Genomic DNA, 19,994 nt, shown 5'->3' with positions numbered 1-19,994 from the left:
GACTATGTGGTGTTTGATTATCTGCAAAACACAGTTGTTGAGGTGAGATAAATCCTGCTATAGACAGGAGAGCTGTTTAGGTACTAGTTCTGATAATCTGGGAAAACCAGAAGACAAAGATTGGTTTGACTATTTTGTGTATCCCATTGACTGTTAATAGAGTTCTTTTTTCAATTGAACTGGGAGGGAGTCAGCCATTCAGCCAAAATTGTCTGTGCATGGTTATTAACTAATCCCGTCTATTTCCGAGACGGTCGTGATGGCAGTTTCAATTGAGCGGTCCCACACTGCACACTGGAGCACTGGGATGGCAAATCAGATCATCATGTTTTTGAGATTTATTGAGTTTCTGTAGCGTGTTTTGGAGAAGAAGTTTTTTTTTCATTTACTAGAACTCCTTTGACCCACTCAGGTGGTAAGCGGTAACTCGGTAAAAACCACTACTTCCACTCACTGGTGCTTAAATCCCTTCCTCACAAGCATGTAATTTTCCTTGGTGGCAATGGAGTAAATAGAAAAAAAAAAGCAAATTTTAATGGACAAATGCTTTCAGGCATCATTGAGTTCTGGTCCGCTTCCCCACAACCTTGGGGAAGAGTGTGTTTACTTCACCTCAGCAGAGTGTATTTACATCAAACAACCTGCACTGTGTCTGGGTTTCCATTTACAAGCTAAGTGAGATGGATCAAGACAGTCTCACAGAACTTTAATCCACTAGAAAGGTTTATCAGTCAGACAATGCACCATGAATTGATTCTGAAATTATACTGGCAAAGCAATAAATACGGTACGTTTGTATAGTTATCTTGTTTTTGAAAAATGGGATAAATTCTTTTCAATAAACTAATGTAGTCAAATGTGCAATATACTGCAGTACATATGAGCTATAAAACCTTGTTTATGATTTAGCCAGACTTTATTGCCAACAGTTTTCTTGCACCTACTTCAATCCAAAGACATATTGCCTGTGAAAACTGTTAACACAATGTGGTCAAGTTTTTAAAGACAAATTAAAAGTTTCAAACTGCAAAAACAAAAGTGGCAGTGGGACATTAAACCAGAACTAGCTGCATAGTCAGACAACACTAAAGGTAACTGAAAACATACATCCATCAGCCACAGCACTAAAATCACAGGCAGGTAAAGTCAGTAACATTGATCTTGTTACTATGGCACCTGTCTATATTAGGCAGCAAGTGAACAATCAGTTCCTGAAGTTGATGTCTTGGAAGCAAGAAAAAAAAAGGACAGCATGAGGAGCTGAGAGACTGACAAGAGACAAATTGTGATGGCTAGACAGGTCAGAGAATCTCTAAATGCAGGCGTTGTGGGGTGTTTCTGTTCTGTGGTGGTTAGTAGACATGAAATGTGGTCCAAGGAAGGACAACCGGTGAACGAAAGGGTCAAGGGCACTCTGGGTTCATTGATGTGCATGGAGTGTAAAGGCTGACTTGTGTCTCTCATTTAATCCCAGAGAATAATTACTGTAGCCCAGATTGCTGGGAAAAAATAAATAAATAAAACCTTAATGTTGTTGGTGATACAAAGATGCATTGCAGTTTGTTGCTTAAAGATCTGTGTAGTTTCAGAGTCTCTATACTTTCTATGCTTGCCCCTGTTCATTTCAGAAAGTCAACATTGAGCAAGTGAGCATTAGAACTGAACCATGGAGCAATGGAAGAAGGTAGTCTGGTCTGATGAACCATGTTTTCTTTTACACCATGTGGTCGGCCATGTGCATATGGGTTGTTTACGTTAGCAAGTAGCAGCACAATTCACTAGGGAAAGACAATAAGCAGGTTGAAGTAGTGTGATGCTCTGAGCAATGTTCTGATAGGAAACCTTGGGTCCTGGCATACATGTAGATGCTGCTCTGGCCTGTAGCGAAAACCTAACAACTGTTCGAGACAGTATTCCCTTATGACAGAGGCTTCTTTCAGCAGAGTAATATGCCCTGCTTCGCTGCTAAAATTGTTTAGGAGTGAAGAACATCACAAATAGTTCAAGGTGTTGACTTGGTCTCCAAATTCTACAGATCTCAATCCAACTTTGCAATTTAGAGGATTTAAAGCTTTTGCTGCTAATATGTAGGTGGCTGATACAACCTTCAAATATCTGAGAAGTCCATGTCTCAACAGGTCAGGGCTGTTTTGACAGCACAAAGGGAACGTACAAAATCTTAGGCAAGTGGTTTTGATGTTGCGGCAGATTGGTACATTTTCTTCATTGTCATTTTGTCAAACTAAGCATTTCAGTGGTCTCATAATGCCTACAGTAATCTGTCAGTGTGCTGCTCATTGTTCATTCTGCAAATCTTTGTTGTCTGTGACTGATCCTTTGTATTCCGCTTCTACCTGCAATATTTAAAAGGTAATCAACTGTCAAATGTGAGAAATTAGTTTTCTTGTTTCAAATGCGTTTATTATGACTTTTTCCACAATCAAAGCAAACTTTTGTTCGCTTAACACTTTTAATACTAAGCAGCAGCAGTAGGCCATGTTGGTGTGCATCAGCAGACTTGGCTGTATGAAGTAACATTTATTATTTCCTATAACTCTCTTGCCTGTAGGTAAACCTGGTGGATCACGGCTGGAACTGAGATGAGTTTACTGCATACAAGTACATTGAATACTTCTTGCATTTTTATCCACAATTCCATAAAAATACCAATGACTCGCTTAGCAGTGCTTCATTTAAAAACACCTCCCACTTGCTCCTCTCATCCCACATGTGCACCATGTGCTCTCTGCTCAGAACCAAGAGGTTTTCCAAGGTCAGAAAAATACTAAACCGTCATTGCACTACTTCCTCTGGTCACTGTGCCAGCCCTGAAATAAGGCCCCGAGACATTCAGATTCTATAGGAGGCTGAAGAACAGCAGCCCAGCTGTGCAGTGCAGCTATTAAACCTGTTTCATTATGACTCAAGAATACATCCACCTTGACTCTGTCCTTACCCAGAAAAAGTCTTTAGAGTTTGACATTTTAATTTTTGACATTTAAAGGTGAAAATATGGATTAGACACATTTTAAACATGAACTGTACTATATATTATGTTCCATCTGAAGAATATTTATCAACCTAACTTACAGCATTGAAGACTAAAGAAACAGTGCGTACAGCATGTTCCCCCACATATGTAGCCTATACAGTGAGTGTAGGTTTTGATAAAACTATACAAAATGCAACAGGAGAACAAGAGCACCGAGTGTGGTAATGTAATCAAAGGCAATAAGTTATTTGCAACTAAAGAGTCTTAAAGACAAATTGACTCTCCCGCTATCTCCTTGAAGAGTCCCATAGGATCCAAGCCATTCACTTAAAAAGTAATGGATTTAATTAGTCATTTTATCATAATGGGAATGACTATATTGAAACAGATATAATTACCATCTTCAATGAGATAATTATGTTAATAACGATACGCTCTGAGGTTCATCAAGCTGTATTTTAATGGGTGTCTAGAAAGTTCCAAATGACAGCTGAAAACATTTGTCAGAATACCACACCTTTGTTAGGCTGACGTCCAGGGGTCCGTTTCACGAAGCAGGTTTAATGAAAACTCTGGTGGTAACTCTAGCCTGTTTCACAAAGATGGGTAACGTCAGCTCTCGGCAAGTTACCGCAGTGACAGACTATGAAACTAAGCGGTAGGGAGCAGGTTTTTCTCCGTAAACCTCCAGTTTCTCTCTGTCTCCGCCCCTTTTCAGCCACACACGCCATTTGAGTTCCTCATTCACTCATTTAGTCAGCAGGCAAGTTTTGACGTAGTCTAGCTTTTAATAACGATACAGTTGATGAAGGAGCAGCATTACTATGCAGAGAATTGAATATTCGTCGGGAGATTGTTATCAGACCACGCATAGATGTTTTGGCTTTTCTGGACAGTTACCTTTTTGAACGGTACCGTTTCACGTCACACTGCATAAACTACATCCACAACTTAATCCGTCCTTACATTTAACAACTGCATTCATGCTCTCACATCCCATCAGATATTGTGTTGTGTTGCAGTTCTTTGCAAATGGGAGTTTGTTTTTTTATATATAATGTTGGAGATGCAGAGCACTTCAGTAAGGCAACTGTATGCAGGTAGGTCAGAAAAGTGTGCCTGGCCCTGAAACGACTTTTACCCATCTTTGTGGTTTTCCCTGGACATAACCCAGATAGCAAACTATGGGTGAATCAATGTTGAATCTATGTTGAGACCTAATGTCGAAATTATACAGAAAGCGCAAGGTTGATAAAATGTTGAGTCAACGTTTGCTTTTCAACCATAAATCACACTTTACCCAGATAGCAAAAGATGTTAAATCAATGTTGAATTAGGGTTAAGAAGGTTGAATTGTGGTTATGGTTGAAGACTGATGGTTGGATCAATGTTGATTCAACAACATTTTGTCAACATTGAAGTTTGTGTTTAAAAGATGCCATTGAATCTACATTGTATTTTGGTTTAATTAAAATGTTTGACAGGTCAATGTTTAACTAATGTTGAATCTATGTTTGCAAACATGTAATCTATGTAAGCAAACGTTGACTCAACATTTTGTCAACCTTGCGCTTTCTGTATAATTTCGACGTTAGGTCTCAACATAGATTCAACATTGATTCACCCATAGTTTGCTATCTGGGAAACCTGTCAGAGCCATCAAGGAGGAGTTCCACAGGATTGCAGTTGAATGATGTAGAGATCTGTTAAATTAATTTTATAATTAAAAATAATTCTGTTAATGACATTGTGCTGCAACCTCAGACTGGGATTAGTCATTTTAATTTCATTTAGGATTTCCCAGTGTGATTGGCTGCATAGATGACACACACATCCCCATCACAGCTCCCTCACATAATGAACAGGAAGTCCATTCATAGCATAAATGTGCAGGTAGGCTAGGGACGGACATTGCAAACTAGCCTTGGCTATAAATGTTTTTTTTTTGGTGTGCTACTTGTTTATTGTACACACGTGTCCCTATCAAATAAACGAATAAATAAAAGGTACATTGACTACAGTTTCAAAATATTAGACTGCATCATAATTCAATATTTGTCATTCTCTGCACTGTCAAGATCATATGTGATGCTGCAGACATTTCCAATGTGGAGGCCAAGTGGCCTGGGTCTGTTCATGACTCGAGGATTTATGGAGAGTCTAACCTGAGCAACAGACTGTGTTACCTATTGCAGACAACACCATGCACTTCCTTGTACTGTTATGCAAAATACAGGGGATGATTAATTCACTCAATTTGCATGGGGAGGTGAACATACAACATTAATGACAATAAACAAATGAGTTCATCGTGAATTTGCAGTGGAGAATCTGTGTTACAAATGCTTGTGAGCAAACTTTGGTTCTGATGACTGTTCTTTTCAAAACATCATTACGTTTGATTAATTGTGAATGCTGGGTGTATACACTGGTTTAATTCCATTTACAGATATATCAATAATGTACATTCTATTAATTTCTGTAAAATAAGCTGCTTTTTAACCATAACTGAACTTTTTTTTTTGCAGCCAACTACTGCCCAAAACAAAAGTAGTGACTCATGGTATACTGAGTTCATTAATGTTTTTGTTCTAAAGCCCCAAATCATGTACCCCATAATAAATGAGACAGTTTACTTTTCCAGCAGCAACAAGAGAATAATAAGGAAACCCTGAGCAGTGATAGCTACTGTGGCTGCAAAGACAATGAAATAATGCCACATTCCTTTCATTAATTGAAAACACATACAAGCCTTTTTTGGACTTCTATCTTTGTGGGGACATTCATTTGCATAATGTGTTTCCAGGCCCTTTATCTAAAAGCCATGAAGTTAATTCTATCCCTACCTCCAAGACCAAGTCTTCGGACTCAAACGCCTTTTGAAAAGGTGTCAGAAACTGAGATCAAGCCCGTCACCTCTAATCATAACCTCTAATTACTGCTACAAGATGTGGTAGCGCCTTTCTTGTATTTTTTCCCCCATTATACTGTCGTTTTGCTGGAGCTTTGCTGTGGGTAAAAGTCGGAACATTTGAACATTGCTGATAGCTTGCTCACCGTCAACATCAAGGACAAATTCAACTAAGTCTTGTACAGGGGCCTATTTCACGAAACAGGTTTAGTGAAAACTCTGAGTTTGTTAACCCTGAAATGAGGGAAACTCAGAGTTTTCCGTTTCAGGAAGCGAGGTACCTCTAACCAGGGAATGCGGGGTAACTCGAGCCTGTTTCACAAAGAGGGATAACTTCAACTCTCGGTCAGTTACCGCAGTAACAGACTCTATGACTCTAACCTGCTCGCCAGCAGGTTTATCTGAGAAAACCTCGAGTTTCTCTCCGTCTCCGCCCTCTTTCAGCCACACACGCTGTTTCATTTCCTCATTCATTCAGTCAGTAAGCGAGCGAGTTTTGGCGTAGAACAGCTTTTATTAACGATCCAGTGGATAAAGGAGCAGCGTTACTGCACAGATAATTAAATATTCGTCGGTAGATTGTTATCAGACCGAGCATAAATGTTCTCGCATTTCCGGACAATTATCGCTTTGAGCGGTACCGTTTCGTAATCGTTTCAAGTCCATAATCTACATAAACAACCTAATCCGTCCTTACATTTACATTACCAGCCGCAGTCATGCTCTCACATCCAGCAGATATTGTGTGTTGCGCTGCGGTTCTTTTCAAATGAAAGTTTTTATATGATGTCGGAGATGCAGAGCACTACAGTTAGACAACTGTATGCAGGACAGTCAGAAAAGTTTTCTGTGTGATTGGCTGCATAGATGCACATACTTCCCCATCACAGTTCCCTCGCATCATGAATAGGAAGTCCATTCACAGCATAAATGTGCAGGTAGGCTACAGGTAGACTGACTACTGTTTCTGAATGTTGAAGACTGCATCATAGTTCAACATCTGTCATTCTCTGCACTGTCCAGATCATATGTGATGCTGCACACATCATTTCTAATGTGGAGGCCAAGTGGTCTGGGTCTGTTTATGACTCCAGGATTTATGGAGAGTCTAACCTGAGCAACAGACTGCAGCGTGGTCAGCAGCCTAAAGATTTTCACAATAGAATTCTCTTGTCTCCCTCCTTTAATATACTCTGATGTATCCACTATACATTACAGGAGAGTTTGATGGCCTTCTGCTGGGTGACAGGGGTTACCATGCCAACCCAGGCTGATGACCTCATACCCTGACCCTGAACCAGGCCCCAACAGAACTTCAACCGGGCTCACCAGAGGCCGGGTGGAGATGACCATAGGCCTGCTGAAAGCCCGTTTCCAGAGCCTACGTCTCCTCAGGGTGACCCCTGAGAGGGCCTGTGATATTACTGTGGCATGTGTTGTTCTTTATAATATTACCACTATTAGAGGAGAGCAACACCCTGCCCTACAAACTGAAGACCCAGATGATGAGCCCATCCACCTGCAGCTATCCAGGACAGCAGAGCAGTCAGAGACACCGTATGCAATAATCACTTTAGAGTTTAAGTCACCATCATCACCACCACAGCAAGTAAAGACATGATACACATTTCATTTGGTCTTCTTTATTCCCTACAAATAAAAGATAGTTCAGTTCATGTTCCAATAGTTAACATAATTCACCTGTGACCATCACCACCTCTAACTTGTGCTCCAGTATTTCAATTTCCAGATCTGCCCTCCTAATCTGTTTTTTGGATTTTTTTCTCAGCAAATGCAGTTTGTAAATCTGTTTTACTGATAACTGGGATTACATAGAGGACATTAAATTATACAGTTGCACATGAATTCCACAGAATGAAGCTTTGGTGTTTCCTGAACATCCATCTCACTGTCAATCTGTGCAGTGGAAGATGAGGGACCATTCTGCTGCTGTCCAGCCATGCTCTGTTAAAAAAGATGAGAATGTGCAACACTTCAGTGTAGGCTAAATGTCACACTCTATATTCCACCCAAAATCTGAATGAGAAGAGAACTATCAGTAACATACCTCTATATGCCTTTCTGGATCCCCTCTGTAAAGGCAGCAGACACAGTTTCATCCTCTTCATCCCAGATCAGTGACATGTTTCAGTACACTTAAACTACCATTTGGATAAATCTTTGGAGTGTTGCCTACTTACAATTACAAGGTATATATATATATATATATATATATACATATATATATATGCATCCATGACATTTTATACCACCGTTTTACAGGCATCTACTTTCTTTCTGTTGGCTGAGCAGAAGTCTATGTTAGTTTAAATAGGCTCAATTATTTAGCAGGACATGATATGGATGCAGACATTTAGGCTATGTGGATAAAACAACTACACAGTCAAACAGTCACTTAATATTTAGGCTACTTTACAATGTAAAACATGATCATCATGAAGTACCTCCATGAGATAATGTTGAGGTCTGACCTGTTTGAACAGTTTTTTTATATTTCATCTTAAGCTGCTGCCCCGTCAGGATTTCCCCTAAATGAAATAACTTACTAGGCTGCCATTCAGACAGTTATTCCCTGTAATATTATTACGATTACAAAGGACTACATTTAAACTTACGCATTGATCCGGGCTGTTCTCCACGCCGTCTCTCTCTCTCTTTTGCAGCTGCAGCGGTGTTGCACTTCTTTCTAAAAACGTGTTCAAACTCGCCATATGAGCGCGTTAAAAACTTCCAGTTCAAAAACGCAGCCTTTCGCTTCCCCGTTTCCATGGTGACTCGTCGAATCGGGGTTCCATTGATGCTGTCTTTTCAGACTTGCGGTGCACGCGCGTAACTCCGGGTCAAACTACTCCGAGTTGATTAACCCAACTCATATCAGCCGTTGTGAAACCGAAAACTCAGAGTTTTCTATCTCAGAGTAGATCAACTCAGAGTTGTAGAAGAAACTCAGAGTTTGTAAAACCTGCTTCGTGAAATAGACCCCAGGTCACTGGTGAAGGTTTTGTTTTTGTTTTTTTTAAAGTAAACTTTAATTATGTTGCAGGTCAACAGTTTTTACTAAAGTGGCACCCCATGTGGAGACAGATTGAACCATGTCTGTGCCAAATTTATAATAATTGTAATTCCTGGATGCTCATTTGTGTGGCACTTTGATTATTTGGCTGCTGCTGGACACAGTTTGGGTGTTTGTTTTTTTTGTTTCATGCTGATTTCAAACAGTGTGTTGATTGTATTGATGATGTGTTTCACTTTCTAAAGCTGGGCAGGCAGTGTTTTTGGTGTCAAAGGGGAAAAACTTCATAGTAACCTTTCAGCACATTGTAATTCAAGTGATCTGAGAGGCACACTTCAGCATCTCTTCGTGACTGTGTTGTCGTGCGTTAGTCGATACCATAGACTTCCAGCAATGAAGGGTCTTTTCACCTTATCAGGTGAAGTCATTAAGAGCGGCAAAGTCCATAGTGGCAAAATTTCTCATGTGAAGCACACATGAATATTTACATATGGGTTAATTTTGTGCATTTGAGGGTGTGCAATTGCCTTTGTATGTCTGATGAGAGGGAGCAGTGGCAGAATGGAGAGGTGGGATGTGTTTTCAATTACTGCCTTGTTTGTTTGTTTTGCATTTTCCAGATTCCTGCCTACTGCAGCTTTTATCAAAAGCAAGTGGAACTCAGTGCCATTTCGGTTTCAGAATTCAATACAGCAAAAATTTTGCTGTCTGTTAAAATCAACACTTCATTTACAGCAATAAAGGTTAAATAAGCTGTAAATTTGGCAACATTAAGACTCTTCATGTTTCACTCCGGGCTGTACAGGGGATCGCCTTGAAATTAGAAGATCCTCATTCACGTCCCAGCCTGAGATCTTTCTGCATGGTGTTTCCATGTTCTCCTGCATATGCGCGAGTTTTCTCCAGCTTCCTCCCACAGCCCACAAACATGCTGAGATTAGTTGGGGATTCTAAATTGTCTGTAAGTGTGAAAGTGAGTGTGCTTGTCTCTTGTTACATTTCAACCCCCTCTTGTTTCAGACAAACTAAATGTACCAAGGTTGTTTACGAGTGAAACTAACAAAAATGGTACAAGCAGAAAACAGGGTTCTGTGGTCTAAAAGAGGATAGTGTATGGTTGAATACCACTACCCCCCATTATATCTATCAAAGGTGGTAGACCAAACAAAAACTAAGACCCCTTAAAAAAATAAATATAAAAAAAATCCCCAAAACAAAGGCAAAGAAGTGCTGAGTTCTGTGCACTGACACAACACAAAGACAGTTAGGTTTCCAGAAGAAGGCCAGCTGATGGTGTCGAACCTTCCAGGTCACCTATCCACAACCAACTGAGCAGTTGGAAGATCCCTCCTCATATTCCCGCCCAGCTGATTGGCAACAGCACACAGCCGAGCTCAGTCTCACAGGTGTTGCAGACTGAGCCTGATCTGAGAGCTGAACTTTCCAAGTCCATAACACTCTATGTTGTTACAGCTTGGCTCAAAGGCTGCAACAAAACAGGGAGACAACTGTATGGTGACTAAAGATGGTTTTATTTTAACACTAAGCAATCTGAACAGGGCATTAACGATCCCAAACCATACTGCTGGAGGTCCAGGTAGAATAATATAAATAATGGATAGATAGATGTTTTGTCCCTTCATGTTACTGTGCAACAATAAAGTATGGACATATGCTTCACAAGGGTTGAAGTAGACATTTCAAGGTGGAACACAAACTAAAGTATACTTTACAGTCTTGGATCAGTACCACCCACAATACAGTCTGACTTACTCACTAAGACAAGGTGACTCTTTGTCTTTCATTAGTTTCTTGCTGCGGCAATTAAAAACTTCACTTGAGATCATGTCAGATTTACTAAAATCATGTGAAATGTGAAAATTAGTTGGTGTAGAGGAGGAATCTTGCATCGCCTTTCAGCCAAACTGTGTTCATACTGTCATTATTTAAGATCCCTTATGTAATTTCAGCACATATTTAGCCATTTGTTGCTTTGCAGACATGCCAGCGTGCCTTTAGATGAGAGCGATTGTGCAGCTCTTTCGTCCTCCTCCTCTCTTCTGATATTGCCAGAACAAGGGGCAAGCAATTAAACTCCTCATTGGAGTGAGGTTATCTCTGCGACTATGACACAAGCGCGGCAAACAGTCCCACTGCAATACATAAACAAGACGGGCCACAAGATATTTGCTGCCTGTTAGGAAGCAGCTATCAGCACATGGAGGAGATCAGAAGAGACCTACCCTCCTTCTCACATTGCCATGAACAATACAGATTAACCTCAATAACACTCACAGCTGATTAAGAGGCTCTGGAGAGCCCCACTACTGTTTTGGGGGGGTGACTTTTCTGGTAAAAAGTATGCTAAAGGGCAACGTTTTAAAAGCCTAAATAATGAAGAGAGAACCTGTGGCCCTCTCATTACTGCTGCTGTGATTGTGTGGAGATGTGGAGCCATGCAACACAGCAGTGGGTGCCTCCACCTTTATCTAACGCCAAGATTGGAGCAATTTAGATCCAATCTCTCTCTCAGGGTTCTGACCTATTCTGTACTCAGTTGGGAGGATATTTCTTTCTGATTGAAACAATGTCTAAATCATTTCCATCAGGTTCCTGGAGCTCACGGATATATATACGGAAGGAAAATCATCTAACTTTTGTGTTTTGGGAAATTATTAAAAGCTGATGGTCCTTGTTCAGCGTCCATCTACAAAGGGGAGTCATTTTCTATTTGTTTTACTTTACGTTGCTTGTTCAATCTAAATGTTGTTCACACAGACCAAACACTTCAGGCGAATTTACATTCTGAGCCACGGTTGCACAGCGACTTTCTTCTCCCTCTGCTGCACCAACAACTGCACACATTTGCTGCTGCAAACTATTTTTGCCATTCTTTTATATATTTTTTTCTTTTCACAAAAAAAATGAATAACTGAAGCGAAAATGTAAATGAAAAAGAGCTCCTGGTTATCAAGTCAAATTTGGCAGCTCAGTAAAACTCTGTATCTGTGCTAGAAAGTATATTTACAGTTCCCTAAAATCTCTAATAAGATACAAAAAACACTGAAGATATTTTGCAGCTGAGCTTTAATGAGAAGAAAAATTGGCACCGTATGCCTTTTCTGTGGGCTGCCTGCTTTTAGGCAAGCTGGAAACCCAGAGGAAGCTTCATGCTGGCCTATAGTTGTTTTGCTCATGTGTGGTAAACTACCTGGGCCAAATCACACAACGGGGGACTTCACAGCTAGATGCAGCACAACTGCCATATCTGGCTCAGTAGTCTATCACATTACCCCTACCATAGCTGGCATGTTTTGGCTTAGTGATAACATTATTAAAAATAACTCCACACAGATGCATAATCAGGCAAATTGTGAATTTTGACATGGAGCTGAGGCATTTTAGAAAGACAAATAAGAGACTTTATTGTTTTCTTTAAAATTTTGCATTCAGAGAAAGCAATTCAATATTTTCTGGACGGATGGCAATTTTTGTTGATGCACCAGATTGGGACATTTCGACAAATTGGTTGTACTTCAGCACAGAGAAAGAAGGCATTCTGAGTATGTTAATAGCAAGCAGCGGTGTGGAAATTGTGTCTGTTAAAGGTTCTGTATGCAACAATCATAACAACTGGATATTGCACAAGCACGTTGGGGGCATCAAAATAAAGAGATTCATGGACCACACCTCCTCCTTCTTTTCACGCTTCATTCACTGTGTACATGAGAGATTATTTAGTCACAACCATTAGCCCATGCTAGCATTGTAAAGTGCATTCAGTGTTGCAAACTCGAGCCAGGTAATCTTCGCTTCACTCCACGTGTCCCTTTCTGTGTGCATCTGTTTCCATATACTGTTGGATTCATTAGTGGACCGACAGGAGCAGCATCACATGTGGAAACAAAGACACACAGACTGGAGTGGAGCAGCCACAAAAAGAGCAGAGATAGGGGAAAGCTAAAAAAAAGCAGTAGATACTCCCACATTGAGCTGAAATTAAAGGAGTACACTTCAAGTACGTAAAACTAATGAATAAAGGACTGTCTTTGGTCTTTCGGGAACACTGACTGAGTAGTTCTCTGATGCGGTGTGAACCAACAACTCCAAAGCAATGGACTAACATGCACAAACATGCCTTAACAAGTGTGAACCAGCAGCCAAAGCATAGAACAGAAACTCTCAGCACCACACATACAGAGAGTCTGACTTTACTCTCAGAAAGTAGAACTCACACAAAGACACAGTTAGTCAAAGTTTTCTTGAAGTTGTGAATGGAGAGTGGAGAGGCAGGTGAAGAGGTGAACTTAGGTAAACGCTCATAGAGAAGAATGGCAGGCAGGAGATGGAATATGGCAGGAGGGTGAATGGCTGGCAGGCTGTGGCAGGCTGCTCGGACAGGGATGATTGCCGAAATGTGTAGCTGAGAGCACAGCTGAGCTGGTTGTGGGAGCATGGAGCTGAAAGTGTGGCAGACTGGGTGAGCTGAGCAGACGACGAAGGGCATAAGGGAGTTGACAGGACAAAGCATGAGGAAACTGAAAAGTTGAAGCTCAGAGAAACAAAGGGTTACTTCGAATCACTGGCAGAGACAAAACTAAACAAGAGCTGGTTGTAGCATTAATACCAAGTTGGTGAATGTTCAGAATATCGCACCCAGACAGATCCACATACAAACACAGAAGGAACAAACAGGCAACCAATAGCAAGAAACACAAGAGAAGGGATAAAGCATAAAATAAATAAATAAAAAAACAGGAGAAACGAGGAGAAGGCACAGCAGAGACCATGACAGTGTTGAGGATTAGCATAATTTTTGCTTGTGTTGCCCACTTGCTCAAAGAAGTTCCGTTCTGTTGTTGGCTTTCTTGGCAATTGTCAAACATCTCCTACTCATTTTTCCAGAGTTTTGTGTGGATAAATGTTGTAGAACAATTTGATTTTTATGTAAATTCGTCAACCAAGAAAATATTAAACTCACTGCATACTTTTAACTGTGGCTATGGTGTAAATGTCAAAACACTACATCTGAGATGGATGGACTCCTCTAGTGGGATTGTGAGATGTGGTTAGCAAGCATAGCATTATTGTTATTTTTTTTTAGTTTTATGCTGACAGTCAAAGTCACATTAGATTGTTTAAGAGGCCTATAGAGCCAAACAGCTTCTTTTCTCATCAAGGCAGAAGAGAATGGAAACACTATTCTATTGATGAAAAAAAAAAAAAACACTCCACAGACGTTAGATGTGATTGGCTGACACACATCAACGTTCCTCCACCTCTGGATCACAGTTCAGAAGTGCTTTAATGTATTGTCACCCCCATCAAATGTGACAGTGCTCTCACGGTCTACTTAAGTGATTTGCCACAGCTTGTAGAAAATGAAATTAAGGTGGTGGCCTCATCTCATTACAACATTCAGTGTGATCAGCCCCAAGAAAGAAACAAACCACGGAGGTCACTGGTCACACAATGGAATGAAAACAACATGATGTCTATCTGCATATATTAAAAACTATTCATATTGTGAAATAATGTTGCTATACATCTGTGCACTACAGTTGAAACCAATACTGTGAAACGTTGTGTATTTGTGACCACTACATTATTTCACTGAAAAACTACATGGAAATGGTAATTAACATACTAGGCAAGCTGCAAATACTAAACATGAGTAATGTGTTTACTTCTAAAATATTTGATCATGTACAGCATTAAGAAACTTTAAGGAGATGTCCAAAGCACATAGTTCAGGATTGGGAATATTGTGGTCTGGAGACTGGAATTTGCTTCCTGTTTGGGACCGTTATTCTTTGACCTAAGGTCTGTTTTTGCATGCTGTTTAAAGTTTTCCGTTTGTTGATTTAGACACCAAGCGTATGTGGTTTGGTTTGAGAAAACATGTGTTGGTTAACACTTTGACAATGATGTCTACTTGTTAGAAAACTTCACATGTAGGTGTCACACGGACTGCACAGATTCGAATAACCTTTTACCAGCAGTCAACAGACTTGATTTCCACTGTTAAAAAAAAAAAAAAAAAAAAAAGTGCACAAATGCAATGAAGGAAATTTATTTCCCAAATTAAAAATCCACAACACAAGATAAAACAATCTCTTAAAAAGAATAGACTAAAATCCTACTAAGATCTATAAAATAAAACAGTCTCGTTGGGGGCATCAGATCAATAAAACAGAGCACACTGGTCTTTTTGAGGCTATGCTTATCTTGGCCGGTGTAATAGTCCTTTTAAGGGAATCTTCTCCGGGGAACAGGCGACGCAGGGCGATGAGTGACGAGCAGCACACTTCCTCCTTGGCCTCCGTACCTCCGAGTCCTCCTCACGGCTGGTCCGACGTGATGCAGCGCTGTGGAAGAGGGAGCGTCACACCATAAAAACAACCAACCACACACACACTGCTGGGTAGGATGGCTCGCGTCCCTTCACTTATCTGGGAATCTGCGTTGTATCAATCCTCCTCGGCATCCATCGCTCACTTCAGCCCTCCGTTCCTGCCTCCGTGCAGCCACGACCCGACTCAGTCCGCCTCCGTCCTCTCCCCTCGAACCAGCGCTGCTTACTGCATGTAGCGTGGAGTTTCTTTGGCTCGGTCCACTCTTGTGTCGCTCCACTTTGTTCCCCGTCTGTCCCCAGTTCTACTCACGGCCGCCCTGTTACTCCTCTACTTTGTTTTCCCCCTGTGCGCTCTTTGTTAGTCCTCCCCTTTCTTGCACGTGTCCCTCTTTTCTTCATCAGCTCAGGTAGCTCTGTCCAATCAATCGCAGTCTTCACTAATCAGTGCCAGCTGTATTCACTAATTACAACTCACAACAAAGAAAGAAAATCACTCCACCCAGTAAACATGCACACTCAATAAACCCATGCAACTACAAAATAGAAACATAACAAAATGACCACTGCAAACAAAACCATGCAACTATAAAATAAAAACTAAACAATTAAAATAACCACTCCAAACCATGCAACTAAAATACAAACTCTAACAAAAATACAACTGGTACTGTGACATAGGCATCAAATTTTTGGGTTAGGTTTGGGAATCCGTGCTTTTATAACTTATTTAAAGCTCCGTCCCTCCTTTTTGGGGTTACCAGGGTGACATGTCTTGCCCCATCTAATTAATATATGATTGGTTTCCTGAAAAGGAACAAAAGCAAAGTAGTACAATATATGGCAATGAAATGTCATGAATTGTTATATGTCACAAATGTACAAATAAATATGTGAAACTTAAAACTAAAAAAAAAAAATGCAGTTTAGTTGCATAGGAGCATCATTTTCTGGAGACAGTGCTCAAAAATGACCAAATAACATATTCACTCGAATGCACAATGTCCTTCCAACCTTGACCAAATGCTTTCTTTGTTATGATTTCTAGTGCAAGATTTGTGATTTGTTTGCCCACCATCAACCCCAACCACCTCCTTACGACTTCTAGTCTGCTCATGACAGACAATTCATTCAAATAAAATGTTGCCTCTGAACATAATCCAGTCAGTGATAACTGCCATCACAGCAAAACTGCCTTAGAATCTTTTGAGGACTAAGCCCACAATTAATCATGATTGGAGGGACAGAATATAAACAAGTAGCATTATTTATGGTACTTCCACATTTTAAACACAGCTTTCACCTCCACATTGTGCTACATTCGTCCCATTGTACAAATCTTTGCATCAAATTAAGCCTGGTCTGATCAGTAGCAACATGCAGATAAAATTGAAGCAACATATTTTACTTAAGATTACATTAACAGAGCATTGCGTTCTCTTTCACTTTGTCTGGTACACCGTGTAACATCAATGTTATGGATTTCTGCATTCACATTGCACAAAGAAAGAGATTCAGCAAAGTAATTTGAGCAATGCTTTTCATCTTGCATTCATTCTACTACAGGTTGTGGTGTTTTTTTAAATGCAGCTGAACAAAGTAACTGTGTTACTTTGCGATACAGACAAATTTCAGACACTGTTTGCACAAGATTTGTCATTGTTCAACAATCTATTCCCAAAATATTAAACACTTCTAAGCAACAGATGATGATAAATTTCCACAGACTGCCTCTTCACCTTCTACTTCAGACATTTGATTTTTGTTTTGCACATCTGCTCTCTGTTGTTTTTCACTCCTCTACTGTGGACTCCAGTCGCATTACCCAGGACATTTTTCCACAGGCTGCCACTGCAGGCAGACCGCCGCTGCATTGTGCCTGCTCAAAACTGATGCCACAACATTGTGATCGCTCCCTGGTGTTTGACTCTTAGCATACAAAGCACTTCACTTGATATGTCGCAGAGTTTTCTGTGAGCAGAGTCCATACTTTAAACGTCAGCATTGCAGTTGGTCATGCAACCAAAGTAGAGACTAATATTTGATTTAGTTTGCAGCCTTAACAGGAACATCATTTCTAGAGGACTGGGTTGTTTGTGTAAGTTTCATCATTTGCTTGCAATTAGTTTTTCTTTTAAATTAGTTTGAAAAATTAACTTCTTTGTTTATAACCTCTTAACCTCCCTTGGTGGAAGTCCAGATCTCAGCTGTGAAGTTGTGAGTACAATTTGATCATAATTATTGCCAAAACAATGAAGAAAGAAGGAAAAACTAAATAAAAATCTCCCGAAAAACCGAACACAGGAGGCCTACTGTGCAGGACATACAATCTGTGTACCCGGACATGAACCCTGTTGCTGTTTTTCTCTCCCCCTCTGTTTCACCTGCACAGACACATTCACACGAACACCACCTGGTGCAACACCACCTGGGGAGCACAAACAGGACTTTCAGTTAAATCTACCGTCTTTTCCCAGCTGCAGCCATTCATCTACTGAGGATGCTGCATGTGGCTTCCATTTCCTTGTTTTTGCCCTTCTAACCAGAATCTCCAGGTGAAGAATGCATTTTTAATTCGATCTCTCAGCAGGGTACGAAGACATTAAGAAAAAGGTGAGGTTGAAGTTCCCTTATTTTGTGACACGTTTCTTAACAAAAGATTTCTCTTAATGAAAAAATTCTTCATAAACCAATCATGCAGAAAAAGCATTCTGAATATTATCTAGTTGATAAAGCAGACATCAAATTTTCTGTATTCAGTGCTACCTTTCAGACGTGTCTTCTAATTCAGGTTGTGCTTAAGGACTCTGGCTAATCCAAATGACATTTGACCATCACATCTTGAAATAAATTGTGTGAATGTGTGTGTCTGAATGTGTGAATGTGTGTGTGGGCGGGTGTGTGTGCACATTAGAGCAAGAGGATCAGCAACTGCCATTCTCCAAGGAGAATGCTGTTGTGGGGAATGATTTATGAGAGTCAGACCACATATCAGGGCATGATGTATACATTCCAGTGCGAAAAAAAAGAGGTCACTACTTTACCGTGACCTCAAATGTATCTTTCTGTAACACTGTGGCATTTCGCTTAAGACACAGTTATCCAAGGCTGCACATACTTGTGTGCAGACTGCAGCAAGATGTTTGCCCTGTCACTTTATATGATTTGAAATGCACAACTGCAGATTGCGACACATCCCCTCCATCTCTGGTTGCTCTCTCTTGGGTCTCTTTTGAAAAGCGAGTTAACACGAACAAAACAGGGAGCCCTCCAAATGCACGCCACAAAAATAGAAAACATGATTATTGATGCTTTTTCATTCTCAATATAAGGGCTGACAGTATTCCTACAGATGTAGCCATTACAGAATCCTTGTCCTTACAGTATAAAGATGCTTCTTGTAACTGAACTCCTGCCGCACTGTTGCTCAGGGGGAAATTCAAATTTGGTTCTTTTTTCAGCTGTCAAAATGCACAAGAAACAGTATGGAAAGCAGCTGAAGGAAAGACAAGAGCTTTGTATTACAATGTTCTGCTTTTGTTCTGATTTGAAGACAAGCTGCATGATGGGAACTGGGTTGGTAGCTCAAAATAATCATTTAAAAAAATAGCGACTGTAATTTTTGTCTATTGTGTAATATTTATTCTTGCTTCAATAGGAACACATACAAATGTATCTTTCACTGACAGTTAAATGAAAAAAAGGAAGAATATTTATGAAAGAGTTTTCATAAATGATGGAAAAGGAATCTCATCATTTTCACAGAATTCAGACAGGAATTATTGCCGATACAATCATTAAAGTCAAAATAATGACAAGAAAAACAAAACAAAAAACTAATCCACAAAAAAAAAAATGATATGCAGTGGCAGCCAACCATGCACCACTGTCCAAAACAACCATTAGCAAATACAATTATCATAACTAAATTTAGCAAATTGCCATTATTGAACAGCAATGCTGTACTCCAGCAGCAGCTGTTGCTCCACGGCTTTGGGTACAATCGGTTTTAAATACTGGACTCTCTGTTTTAATACTTACAAATGTATTAAAATGTGAAAAACTAGAATGCAGTATGTGGTACATAGTGTTACATAGGCTATGCCACTATTGATTGCAACCCTAACCCTTCTGAAAAGCATTATGATAATTTTAAATAATTATGAAATAATACTTTTATGATTAGTCGTTTTCTGGCAATGTTATGCTAAAATCTGTGTGAATGCATTAACTCCCACCTCTATCCAGGTCACAGTCTCCATACACTCTCTCACACACATTCTCACACCCATCTGGACCACAAACCCTCTCAGCATAGCAGCGACCTGCTATAGACAAACCCCACTGTGAGCCCCAGTCCCTTCTTCATCCAGGATCCTCAACACCACTTGAATGACAACCACAAGCACCCCACAACACCACCTGGGATAGCCACACAAACGAGATCCCCTCCACTACAACAACAGAGGATCAAAGTAGCACCCAGACAAACACCATACTGCTCCACAGAACCAATATATACAGCCAAGAAATATATTCCGCACTCCCTCTCCCATCCACCATTGAACTCTGAAGAACACCCACAGCCTAAACAGGCCCCCGAAGAGCTAACATTCTTAACTCCACTACCGCAGAAGACGGAGAGAGCCTTTTAGGGACCTTTGGGAAAAAAAAAACAAGAAAGGAATGACTCCCCTACCCCCCA

This window comes from Acanthochromis polyacanthus, chromosome 4 (genome assembly GCF_021347895.1).
Source record: "Acanthochromis polyacanthus isolate Apoly-LR-REF ecotype Palm Island chromosome 4, KAUST_Apoly_ChrSc, whole genome shotgun sequence".
Lineage (NCBI taxonomy): Eukaryota > Metazoa > Chordata > Actinopteri > Pomacentridae > Acanthochromis > Acanthochromis polyacanthus.
Note: the sequence above shows the minus strand (reverse complement) of the source record.